Source organism: Chenopodium album, chromosome 3, assembly GCF_948465745.1.
Source record: "Chenopodium album chromosome 3, dcCheAlbu1.1, whole genome shotgun sequence".
In the NCBI taxonomy this organism is placed as follows: Eukaryota; Viridiplantae; Streptophyta; class Magnoliopsida; order Caryophyllales; family Amaranthaceae; genus Chenopodium; species Chenopodium album.
Window position 1 is genome coordinate 13868019 of NC_137836.1, and position 13267 is coordinate 13881285.

Here is a 13267-nt window from a genome sequence, read left to right on the forward strand (position 1 = left end):
GTTCCAAGTTGTAAATGACTTTCAGAATTTAGCTCTAATATTTACTATAGGGAGTAAATTATCCCATTGACCAAACCCTCCAACCACCTACATTGATGACAACTCCAAGTTAAACCCCTTTAAACTCTCTCTTTATTCTCTAAGTCTTAATATTTATCCCCCGTTTATTTCGCATATAAGCCCCACCATCTTCTCCAGTCTTTATCACTTTCCTTTTTCATCCCAAATCCCAATTGTCAACCTCCCTTGCTTTTTGTAAACCACATAAATGGAAGGTAAGCAAGGCTATAAAGTCAAGCTACTCCCTTCAGGCAGAGTTTACACTCTGAACTCACTGCTTGACCCCTTTAGACCAAGAAGTGTCCTGGTAGACCCTCTAATTAGGGAAATTAAGTTTGCTTTTTCCTTTACTCATGGCAAATAAAGCGGAACTAGAAACCTACCGTGCTTCCCAAGCTTCTTCTAAGTACGTGTCTTTAGATTCTCTGTTAGCTAAATCTGTCTCCGATTGTAAGACCTTTCCTACCAAATCTTCCTCTGATAACCTAGCCCTCAACCGGCCTAAACGAAAAGGCCCCTTGATCCACTCCTCTTCTAGCTCGTCGAAATTCTCCATCCACCCAGAGTATCTGTGGAAAGCTCACCAAACTCCCCCGTTTCCATTAAGTCTTTTAATACTGCACCATCTTCCATCTCATCAGACTCGATGGAACAAGCCCTCAAGCTAAGTAAGATGGAAATCCTCTCTAGCCAATCAAGAATCCTCGGACTTTGAGAAGGAGTTCTATACGCACGAACAACGAAAGATGCTCTACAAAAGACGGAAAGGGAGGAGATTTACTGAGAAAGGATCTAGGAAGAAGCAATAGAGTTCGGGTGTAAGAAAGGACATATCTAGGGATAATACGGTGGGACAGGAAGTTGATATATGGTGGGAACAGGTTTGAAAGCGGAAGTCTTTTCAGGAGGAAAGAAGAAACTGGTGGGTGGGCAGGAGGTGTCAGACAAGGAGTTAGGTCAGGGAAGTAGCAAGAGGTCCAAATTTGGTGTAAGCAGGGAGGATGATTTGTGGGAAAAATGGAGGATATGGAGAAAAATGTCACTCTGCCTATTAGGATCCAGGTTTTGAAGATCACTGCGAAGGAGGATACTTTTCGCTTAGATGATGAAGTCACTAGCAGGGAACCGGTTCATACCTTCTAGGATGGCGCGGCTGGCCTACAGCCTTTGGCGGGAAAATGAACTATCTAAGCTGGAATTGTAGGGGAGTGAGTGATCATAACTCCCCAATTTTCCCTTTAGTGATGATCTTAGCGGCTAGGTTTAATGTTGACTTTATTTTCCTTAGCGAAACAAAATGTAAAGCTGATACCCTTTCCCCATTTTTTAGTAGGAAGGGTTATAAGGGTAGCGTAGGGTATGATGCTATTGCTAACAAGGGAGGGCTCTTCCTTTGTTGGTCGGATAGGGTAGTAGTAGATGTTATCATGGTCTTACCTAATGTCATCTTATGTAATATATTACTAGTAAATGGCCTTTCGTACTATCTTGCTTGTGTTTATGGTAGTCCATATCTTATGAATAGAGACGATGTGTGGTCGACTCTAAGCAACCTCATACTCTCTCATAGAGACCACTATATTTTGATTGAAGATTTCAATCAACTTGAATCTCTGGATCAGAAACTAGGAGGTTAACCCTCCATTCGAGGATAGTCTTCCTTCATTGAGTGGAAGTTTGAGAATGAGTTATCTGATATCCCTTTCGTGGGTTTAAAATATACATGGTGCAACAATAGAGAGGAGAACCCAATTTATGAATAATTGGATAGGGCATATGTGAATAATGGCTGGAGACTAGCTTTTCAAAATGCAAAACTCTGGACTCTCCCTATCATGTTCTCAGATCATGCACCCACTACCCTTCAAAATCTCCAAGGAAAAATCCATACAAAAGGGAAGCCCGATGTCTTAATATCCAGGAAGTGAAAAGGCTTATAGAAGAAACATGGGCCTCACATTACAATGGATCACCTCTGTTTAAAGCCCAAAGAAAGATAAAGTGTCGCCTCAATGAAATTCGACAATGGTGTTTAAACTATAAGAATATTAGTATGGGTGTAAACTGGAAAGAATTAAAAGAATCCTTGGAGGAAATTCAAAGTGAAGAAGCACTAAAAATGAGTAGGGACAAGGGTCTAGAAATAGGGCAAAGAAAGGACATGGAGGATCTTGGGGTTTTGAAATAGTGGTATTGGACACATAGAGCAAAGTCAAATGGGATGCCCTTGGAGATCAATCCACTTCCTTCTTCTACAAGAGTGTCAAAGAGAGGTCCCTAAGAGCATAAATCCGAGTACTCCAAGGTGAAAATGAAGAGTGGATCATGGATGGTGATCAGATCAAAGCTATGTTTCAATCTCATTTTGAAACTCTTTTCAATGGGCCTGACTAGCCAACAATCCCAAGTGTAAGACATTGAAAGCCTTATGGCCAGCTGGACTGAATCTTTACCGATTCTTTCTCAAGCCCACAAGGGTTGGCTCAACATACCTTTCTCGGAAGCAGAAATCAAGGCAACAGTCTTTGCTCCTCTCCCGTTGAAGTCCCCGGGGCCAGATGGCAGCCCACCTTTATTCTTCCAACAAAATTGGGATACTATAAAAGGTGACGTCCTACAAGGACTTTATCACTTTTTCGAAACTGGTAACATGCTGAAGGAGACTAATCGTACTTTCATTACTCTAATTATTAATGTGAAGCAACCAAAGAGAGTGGATGAGTTTAGACCAATTAGTCTTTGCAACTCAATCTACAAAATTATTTTCAAGTGTATGGTGAACAGAATCAAGGTGATACTCCCAGAATTAGTAGGTGACTTCCAAAATGCTTTCGTCCCGGGAGGACTCATGTTATACAACTGTTTCATAGCGCACAAATTCATTACCAAAGTGAAGGGCATGAAAAAGGGTGGTCATTTGAAGGTATCCTAAAAATTGACCTTAGCAAAGCCTATGATAGGGTTAATTGGAACCTTATCCAGGATATTTTGGACAAAATGGAAATCCTAGAGAAATGGAGAAAGTGGATTATGTAGTGCATTACCTCGGTCACATATGCAGCCTTGGTAAATGGAGAACCTACTAGATTTTTCTCACCAAAGGTAGGTCTCAGGCAAGGCGACCCTCATTCTCCTTATCTTTATATTCTCGTGATGGAAGTGCTTTCAAAAAGGTTGATCTCACTACAAGATATGGGGGAACAACAAGGTGTCAAGCTAGCTAGAAATATAGCACCCATAAATCATTTGTTTTTTGCTGATGATACCCTGCTATGTTTCAAAGAAACCCCTCCTTCATGCAGCTTAATCAAGAAGACTAGATGAATTCTGTCTGATTTCAGGGGAAGTTGTAAATGAATCCAAATCTTCCATCATCTTCAGCCCAAACACTCCCTCAAAATTTGTTAGAATTCTGAGACAACCAATTCGAGTTAAGAGCTGCTCTGAGTTGGAAAGTTACATGGGGTGTCTTACAGGCTAAAGTCGTAATCACCTAATCAAAAATAATTCCTAAGTCCTCTAACTATGCTGATAGGGAAGAAGGGTCGAACCTAAGGGAAACAAGTTAATTTATTCCTAATTAATTAAGAGTAATCTAAATTATCAAGTAACCAATTTGTTGTTGTAAAAAGAAACTATACTACGAAGATCAAGTTTAAGGAGAAGATCAATAATAAGGAAGCCTAGGGTCACAGGTTCACCAATAATTAATAATGCGGGATAAAATATAACAACCAATAATTAACATTGCACAAATAACATGATTAGCAGGCTCTCGCATTTTATTAATCAACATAGACCTAATAGGCTCTCGCAATTTACTAGATCAAAGTTCCTATTGAAAATAGCCTTTAATATCAAATTAACATCTGCTCGATTCATCAATTCAATATTGCTATACTTTTACAATCAAATCACATCTGCTCGATTCATAATCTAATCGTAAAGAATGAAAACAATTCAATAGGAAATTATCATGCAATGTCAATAATCAACGATAATAAATTTACCCTTCATATTAACCATGGATTCCCCAAAACCTTAGAATTAAATTACTCACACATAATTAAATCTAAACAAATCAGAGTAATTAAAATAAACATGATGAAATAAAGAAATAGAAATACTGAAATTAATGTCAAACAAAGAGTTGAATCAAGAACAAGAGTGAAGTTGTAGAGAGAAATTAACTAAGTAGAGAGAGAAAGTCTAAGAAGAGAGAGGTCCTAAACAAAAGCATTAAAATCGTATTTATACAATAACCCAAAATTACTCCTAATTAGAACTAAAGAATCGCTGAACATAGCTCCCCAGAAACGCGCGCCCGATCGGGCGCAGGGCCGCCCGATCGGGCCCGCCTTTTTCTTCGCCCTCTCGTTCTGGGCATCCGCCCGATCGGGCTAAAGCTCGCCCGATCGGGCCCAGCTATATACTGGACTTAGATTGGGCTTCATTCTTGGCCCAATTTGAATCTCCACTTCGGGTCTTGAATACTCGGTGTCCAAATGCAATCGGTCATGCCTTCAAATGCTCGTAGTTGTACCGCAATAATCCCAGGAAAAAGCTCCAAAGATGCAATTCCCTACAAAACTCAACCAAAACTAAAAAAACACTAGAAAACACCAATTAGTAATAAAAGTGGCTCTAAAGAGCCAAAAACACCACTAATTACGACCAAGGGACGGGGGTAAAACACTATACAAAATGGACATATCAAACTCCCCCAAGCCAAACCCTTGCTTGTCCCTAAGCAAGGCAATGAATCAAAACAAACCATGACTTCACCCCAAATAAAATTAAAGATCCAAAATATAACTCAAGGTCAATCCAACAAACATGCATCAAAATCAATCATTCAAATCCATCCAACTACCAATTTTCCCTAACAATTGTCAAATAGAGCAAACCACAAGAGCATATAGAATTCAAGACTAGTGCTCACACACTCAACTCTCATTTATGTGGCGAGTAAAAGATGTAATCGATCGCTCTCCAACCAACCCCTTTAATTGTGAACAATGCCCTCCCAACTCACAACACTCGTGTGTTTAAGAAGACAAGCACTCAACCAAGTAGTCGGCTCGGAATATGTCAAGTCATTCCTTGCATTGATAGACAACACTTTCACATTCACACGACTCTATGCACAAGGTTGGAAGGTCTTTAAAGCTTGTAATGTAAGGCTAGGGTAAAAGGGTAGGAAATATTTGGGAAAATGTGAGAAAAAAGCAATGCTTAAGGGAGCAAAACCTAATAAAATCAAGGTCAAAAATAAATAATGACCAATCATTTCCAACATACTCAATTCCTACAAAAGTTCACCAAATATAACTCCGAACATAACAAACAATCCCAACACTTACAATATCACTCACAAAAATATAATAATATAGAACTTGAGTTAATAAACAAACTTTATTTTCCAAACTCTGATTTTCATTGAAACTCACTTTTTTCTTTAATTTGTTTCTTTTGATCAACCTCCATCTAGAACATTTGAACATTAAACAATTTTTTTTTCTTTTGCTCTTTTTTTTTTATTGAAGTTCACTTATTTTTTTCATAACATCATACTTTATTTTTTCAAGAAGATTAAACTTTCAAACTCCTCAAAAATAAACTACGATCAAGAACAAAATAACTTCTCAAAACCCACCCAAATTGTGCAAACAATAAGCACACTACAAACTCCCTCACCTCACTCACTAATAGCTCCCTCAAGCCAAGCTTGGGACTAGTAAACAATGGGGTAAAATAGGCTTGTAATGTGGTTTAAATAGACAATAAAAGGGCACAAGCAACAACATGGGTAGCAAGAAGGGAACAAATGTATCTACAATCATCTGAAGGTCACCTAAAAGAACAAATGCCTTCGTCCTCCTCAATGTGCATAATAATGAGACATGAAACACTACTCATATTTGCAAATCAATACTCAAATTCATTGACACACCAGGAACTAACACACATTCCTAACCAAATCAACTAGTCAAGCACTATATTCACAAGTAGTTGGACAAAATTAACGCATGCTAAGGTTTCAAGGCAATCAAACATCAAATCATGACCAACAAATCCACAATGTTCATCATCAATATCAAAGAGTCAAAACAATTTTTATTTTAAGGGGCACAGGGAAGCATGATTCATTTTCTTCATTGGAACGTATTTTTGCATTTTTTTTATTTTTGATTTTTTTTTTCAAAAGCAATAAAACTACTCTAAAAAGCAATAAAGAAACTACACTAGAAAGCAATAAAAAGAATAAAAGAAAGAGAAATACCATATATACAAGATCTCCCCCCAAGCCAAATCAAGCATTGCCCTCATTGACTTGGGAGTGTTTCTAGGACTAGCTACTACTCATCATCATCCTCATCCTCGTCCATCCTAGCATATCCACCACCATGGCTAGAGCCAACACTGCCATGACTCAAATCGGCATCTCCGTAGCTCGAAACACCTGCAAATTAGTTAGGGTCTACATTCCCCCCAATCCCACCAAAAGGTACATCGGCTCCATAACCATGGACCGAAGAGTAGTCCACATAAATACCAAAAGCACCGGGGGTCGAATACCCTCCTTGGGGGTATTGAAACCAATCGGGAACAAGAGCCTCGGGGGGAATAGCCCCTCGGCGGGCATAGTCATCATACATGAGGTATAAACCCCTCCCTAGGTTTCTCTCCACATACTCCACCCGTCTATCTAGGGAACCCACCCTAGAGTCAAGGTTTTGGACTAAACCCTTCACCCTTCCTTGGCCTCTCTCGATCCTATCTAGTTGGATCCTAAAAGACGAGAAGTCATAAGGTGCATTGGGATCGATGTTGTAGTCAAAGGAAGAGGTGAGGATATCATACATGTGGGGTTGGGGTTGAGGTGGAGGTTGGAATTGGGGTTGTGGTTGAGGTGGTGAGTGGTGAGCCTCTCTAGCCTCCCCTTGGTCTCCTAACTCAAAGTATAAGTAGATTTACCCTTTTCGAACTTGGATAAATTTGGGTTAGGCAAGGTAAAGGCTTGATCCCTCCTACCGTTCTCTCTGTGGATAATCCACCATATCTCACTATGGGTAGCTTGGATCCAATTGAGGCCCCCTAAATATGCTAGGTCCATAAGGGTAGAGCCAATTACTTTTCTATGGTCATTGGGTGTAAAACCCATCAATTTAACCGCCATATGGGTGACTAACCCACCAAAGTAAATTAGGGTCCTAGACCTACCGGCTTCGGCCGCCTTACCACTCCTTTGAAAATGTTGGGCCATCTTAAGGGGAATGTTTAGTTTTTCACTACTAGGGATCATATAGGTGGATAACAATTCTAACTCATCCCTCCTCACGTTAGCCGGCTCATGCCTCCCAAAGATGGTGAGGCCAACAAACCGTTGCCAAAATTTTGGCACGGGATGTTGTATCCAAGTTCCCTTGGCATGTTGGAGGTTTTCAAGTTCATTTCCTGTCAAAGCCTTATAGATGTCGGCACAATAGTCCCTAGGAGGGACCGATGGCCTATCGGATTTCAACTCAAAAATTTTACCAAATTCTTTCAACGAAAATCTAAAATCTTTATTAAGCAAACGGAATTGAACATGATATACGGACACACTAGACTTAATCAAATTAAACGTAGAAATGAATTCAACGGTCAAATAGTCATAAGTATCATAATGCAATTTGAATAAACCACTCATTCCAATTCCTTTGAATAATTTTTCCATATGCTTGTCAATTCCTAACTTAGACAAAGTTGGGTGATGAACAAAACGAGTATAAATTACATTCCTCTCAATGAGATTGAGCATCCTATTCTTTTGCTCGGTGCTAGCAACCACCACCTAGCTGCATCCTGGAATTTGGAGCTCCGGGTTGACCGTGGGTGTTGGTGTTTTCCTTGATGACTTACCCCTTTGTGTCCTTGATCTTTTGGATGCCATGGTTTACAAGTTGAAGCTTTCTCTCTCTTAGGGTTTCCTAAAAAATTGAGAAAAACAAGTGAAAAGTATATTTAGATTGTAGAGGAAAGTGAGAGGATGAAGAATATGTAAAAAAATTTGAGTTTTGATGGGGGAATATAAGAAGATCTTGAGTTGGAAAGTGAGTTTGAAGGTTTTTTAATGGAGTTTAGAGAGAGAAATAGTGAGTGAAGGAGGAGAAATAAGGAAGAAAGTGAAAAGAAAAAGGGGAAAAGGGTTTGTAAACCTGGATAAAAAGGCGCGCCCGATCGGGCGCAGGTCCGCCCGATTGGGCGAACCTTAGCCAATTTGCTTCTTAAGTTGCGCGCCTGATCGGGCGCGAGAGGGGGTCGAATCTTGCTCGATCCCCTCGCCTGGGATATCTTTTTGTGCACTCGATTTCTCCGATTTCGCGCCCGATTGGGCGAATTTTCACTCGATTTCTCCTTCACTTACGTGCTCGATTGGGCAAGTGTCGCCCGATTGGGCGAATATTCACCCGGTTTTTGGCTCACTCTCGCGTCCGATCGAGCGTGATCGCCCGATCTGGCAAGAGTAAAGCTCGATCTGAACCTCACTCTCGCGCCCGATCGGGCGAGGTCCGCCCGATCGGGCCGCTGCCAGCTCGGAACACTCAATCTTGTTTTTTTTCTCTTTCAATCTCCTTACTTGGTGACTTGAAACCTGTACAAAAACACTTGTAAAAGAAAAGATTACATTCTCCTCACATCTCTAAAAAAAGTTTAAATTGAAAAAAAAAAAGAAAGATGAAAAACTAGTCTAGAAAGCAAACAAATACGGGTTGCCTCCCGCAAAGCGCTGGTTTATATAGATCCCGCACGACCCTATTACGCTTGGCTTTAAGGTGAGAGTGGAGTTAGGAGGGTTTCCTCCACCTCTCTAACAGTAACTCCCTCATGATACACCTTCAATCGTTGACCATTTACTTTGAACTCTTCACCCTTTTCATTAACTACCTCAACCGAACCAAACTTGTTCGCCTTAGTGACAGTAAAGGGACCTGACCACCTAGACTTTAGTTTTCCTGGAAAAAATTTCAATCTAGAGTTAAAGAGTAGGACCTTGTCAGGATTTTAGCGAGATTTATTAAACATGCATCGAATGAAGACCCATACACACTAAAATCATACATAATGACTTCCATAATAAACTCTATGAAATCAGAAAAAAAAAATACTCATCATGCAACGTTGAAAAGTAGCAAGTGCATTACATAAACCGAAGGGCATTCTACAATATGCAAAAGTACCATAAGGGCATGTAAATGTAGTCTTTTCTTGATCTTCAGGGTGAATCGGAATTCGGAAAAATCCCGAGTACCCATCCAAATAACAAAAGAACTTGTGATTAGCTAACTTTGCAAGCATTTGATCAATAAAGGGGAGAGGGAAGTCGTCCTTTTTAGTGGTGATATTTAATCTACGATAGTCAATGCACATATGCCACCCTGTAACAGTTCTAGTGGGAATCAATTCATTTTTGTCATTTTTTATCACAGTCATCCCACCCTTTTTAGGAACCACCTGAACAGGACTTACCCACTTTGAGTCAGAAATAGGATAGATAATACTTGCATTAAGTAATTTCATAACCTCTTTCTTGACTACTTCCTGCATGTTAGGATTCAACCTTCTCTGGGGTTGAATACAGGGCTTATAGTTGTCCTCTAGATGTATCCTGTGCATACAAAAATCAGGGCTAATACCCTTAAGATCATCAATATTGTACCCAATTGCTCTTTTGTGGGTTTGAAGAACCTCTAGAAGTTAGGAAGTTTGTTGGTCATCAAGTGTAGTACTGATGATCACAGGGTATAGTTCATGCTCATCAAGAAAAACATATTTTAAATGAGAAGGTAGAGGTTTTAGTTCAGGTTTCTTAACCTCTGCAGATTTTGATTCCTAAACTAATTTCACTACCTTCATGGTCTCTTTGGGATCTAGCTCTTCTAGTGAAAGAGCTTTTTCAATGACATCCACCTCATTACCTCAGACGCTAGCATTGCCTGTAGATAAATCTCCACAAAGAACTTCCTCTAGGGAATCCCTTGCAAGAACCTGTGGTAAGCTTTTATCACAAATATCATCCATTATATCAATGACATCAATTAGACAAAAATTTTCTTTCTAGCATAGTTCCTTTTAAAACTTTCCCTAAATTAAAAGTGATATTATCGTCTCCTACAGAAAGGGTTAGTTTTCCATTTTTAACATCTATTATGGCTCTTGCAGTACGGAGAAAAGGCCTACCTAATATGATGGGAATTTGTGTATCTTCAGCCATGTCTAACACAACAAAATCAACAGGGATAAAAAATTTACCAACTCTGACAGGAACGTCCTCTAAAATACCTAAAGGGTATTTAACAAAATGGTCTGCCATCTGTAAAGTAATGTTAGTAACTTTTAAATCACCCATATTAATCTTAGTACACACAGACGATGGCATAACATTGACACTAGCACCCAAATCACATAATGCTTTATCAATGAAGACATTACCAATATGACAAGGGATAGAAAAACTACCAGGATCCTTTAATTTAGGAGGGGATTTAGTTTGCAATAAAGCACTACATTCCTCTGTAAAAGCTACAGTTTCTACCTCATCAAAGGCCCTTTTCCTAGTCAAAATATCTTTCATAAATTTAGCATATGCAGGAACCTAAGTGATTAAATTAGTGAAAGGAGCTGTTACCTGCAAGTTTTTCACAACCTCCAAAAACAGACTGAATTGTTTATCAAACTTACTCTTCAAATGTCTATTGGGGAATGGTAGTTTGATAACTGGGCTCTGCACATCTCCTCCCTTATCTTGAGATTTACCCTGCAAAGAAACATTAGAAGGGTTAGTATCTTTTTGTAGCCCTGTAGGGTTAATAGCATTAGCATTTGGTATAAAGGAATCAGGATCAGGTCCATCTTCCGATCCTTGGGCATAGGAGGTCCATCATAATGTGAACCACTCCTTAGAGTGATTGCATTGGCATGATGTGTAGGATGGATTGGTTGCAATGGTAGAGCTCCCGGCTGACGGGTTTGTAGGGTAGATGAAATTTGCGCAATTTGATTATCCATGATTTTATTGTGGGCTATAATTGAATCAATTTGTGCATACCTACTCTACATGTGCTTTTGCATGCTTGAAAGCATTGCTCTAATTTCTGTCATAGTAGGGTCAGAAGATGAGGAGGATTGTGACTGGTTTTTCTGGCAAGAATTAGGATGGTAATATTTTTGCTGTGGTGGGGCTTGCTGTTGTGTTTGTTGTGTAGGTGGAGGGTTTTGTACATTAGTACTTAGGTAGGAAAGATATGGGTGGTTCCGGAGGCCAGGATTATAAGAGTTGGAGTATGGGTTATTTTTCCTATAGGTTTGAAAGGCATTAACTTGCTCTATGGAACTCCTACAATCTTGCTCCCAATGCCCTACAATTCCAAAATTTCCACAAAAAGCTTCATTGTTAGCAACAGCAGAAACATTAGCTACAGAGTTAAGAACAACAGTAAGATTATCTAGTTTCTGACAAATAGATGTTAACTGAGCTTGCAAAAAGGATACGGAATCGACATTATGTTTTCCTTTGTTAGCAAACCCTCTCGGATTCCCGTATTGGGAATTGTGTATTGCCATATCTTCGATAACCTGACCTGCATCTTCCACATTAAGATTCATGAATCTGCCACTAGCTGTAGAATCTAGAGTTGATCTAGATGAATTTCCAAGTCCATTGTAAAAGGCTTGGATCAACTGCCATTGTGCCAGATTATGGTGGGGGCATTCTCTCTGCGGATCCTTGAACCTTTCCCAAGCCTCATATAGAGTTTCATCTGGCTCTTGGGAAAAGTTTTGAATAGCACTCCTTAGTAAAGTTGTTCTCTGTGTAGGATAATATTTTTATTATAAAAATTCAAGGCAAGAGTTTCCCAGTCAGTACATAATACCAAGTGCAGTTCTATTCAAACTATTAAACCATAATTTAGCTTTTCCACATAATGAAAAGGGAAAAAGAATCTCCCTGATTTGGTCTTGCGTAACCCCAACTTATCTAATGGTGTTGCAATACTGGCAGAAATCTGCAATGTGAAGATTAGGATCTTCACCCTTAGCTCCACTGAATTGCTTCCTCTCTATCATCGTGATAAATTGGGGTTTGATTTCAAATTGCACTCCATCAAGGGCCGGAATAGGAGTAAGGTGTGGAAAATCTGTCAGGGATGGCTGCGAATAATCGTTGAGCTTCTTCGGTGCTGTCATCTCTGATTCTGAATCTGAAGGGATTTCTGAATCACTGGAATCAGTTGGAGGGTCTCTTCGATTATTGTTGTCCTCGGAGCTCGCCAGGATTTGTCTGTAGAGATTCTTTTGTCTATGGAAAGAGCGCTTGATCTCAGGATCGAATGGAATGTAACCTAATCTGGAACACCTGGGCATAAACAAAGAACTAAAAGACAAACATGAGAAATGCCTCAAAGAACTAACGTTCTCTGAGACAAGAGGGGATAATCTAGACTACAAAAATAATCAGGAAATAAAAATAAAATCATTTCCCCGGCAACGACGCCAAATTTTGACAGGCTAAAGTCGTAATCACCTAATAAAAAATAATTCCTAAGTCCTCTAACTATGCAGATAGGGAAGAATGGTCGAACCTCATGGAAACAAGTTAATTTATTCCTAATTAATTAGGAGTAATCTTAATTATCAAGTAACCAATTTGCTGTTGTAAAAAGAAACTATACTACGAAGATCAAGTTTAAGGAGAAGATCAATAATAAGGAAGCCTAGGGTAACGGGTTCACCAATAATTAATAATCCGGGATAAAACATAACAACCAATAATTAACATTGCACAAATAACATGATTAACAGGCTCTTGCAATTTATTAATCAACATAAACGTATCAGGCTCTCGCAATTTACTAGATCTAAGTTCCTATTGAAAATAGCCTTTAATATCAAATTAACATCTGCTCGATTCATCAATTCAATATTGCTATACTTTTACAATCAAATCACATCTGCTCGATTCATAATCTAATCGTAAAGAATTAAAACAATTCAATAGGAAATTATCATGCAATGTCAATAATCAACGATAATAAATTTACCCTTCATATTAATTATGGATTCCCCAAAACCTTAGAATTAAACTACACACACATAATTAAATCTAAACTAATCAAAGTAATTAAAGTAAACATGATGAAATAAAGAAATAGAAATACTGAAA

General features: G+C 39.1%; 1 non-coding gene across 1 annotated transcript; it reads left to right on the top strand.

Annotated features, from left to right (window-relative positions):
* Nucleotides 1-11797: 11797 nt before the first annotated feature.
* LOC145626047 (small nucleolar RNA R71) lies at nt 11798-11904 on the top strand. Its single transcript, XR_014110920.1, has one exon. It is a non-coding gene; the product is annotated as a small nucleolar RNA R71 (small nucleolar RNA).
* Nucleotides 11905-13267: the final 1363 nt, after the last annotated feature.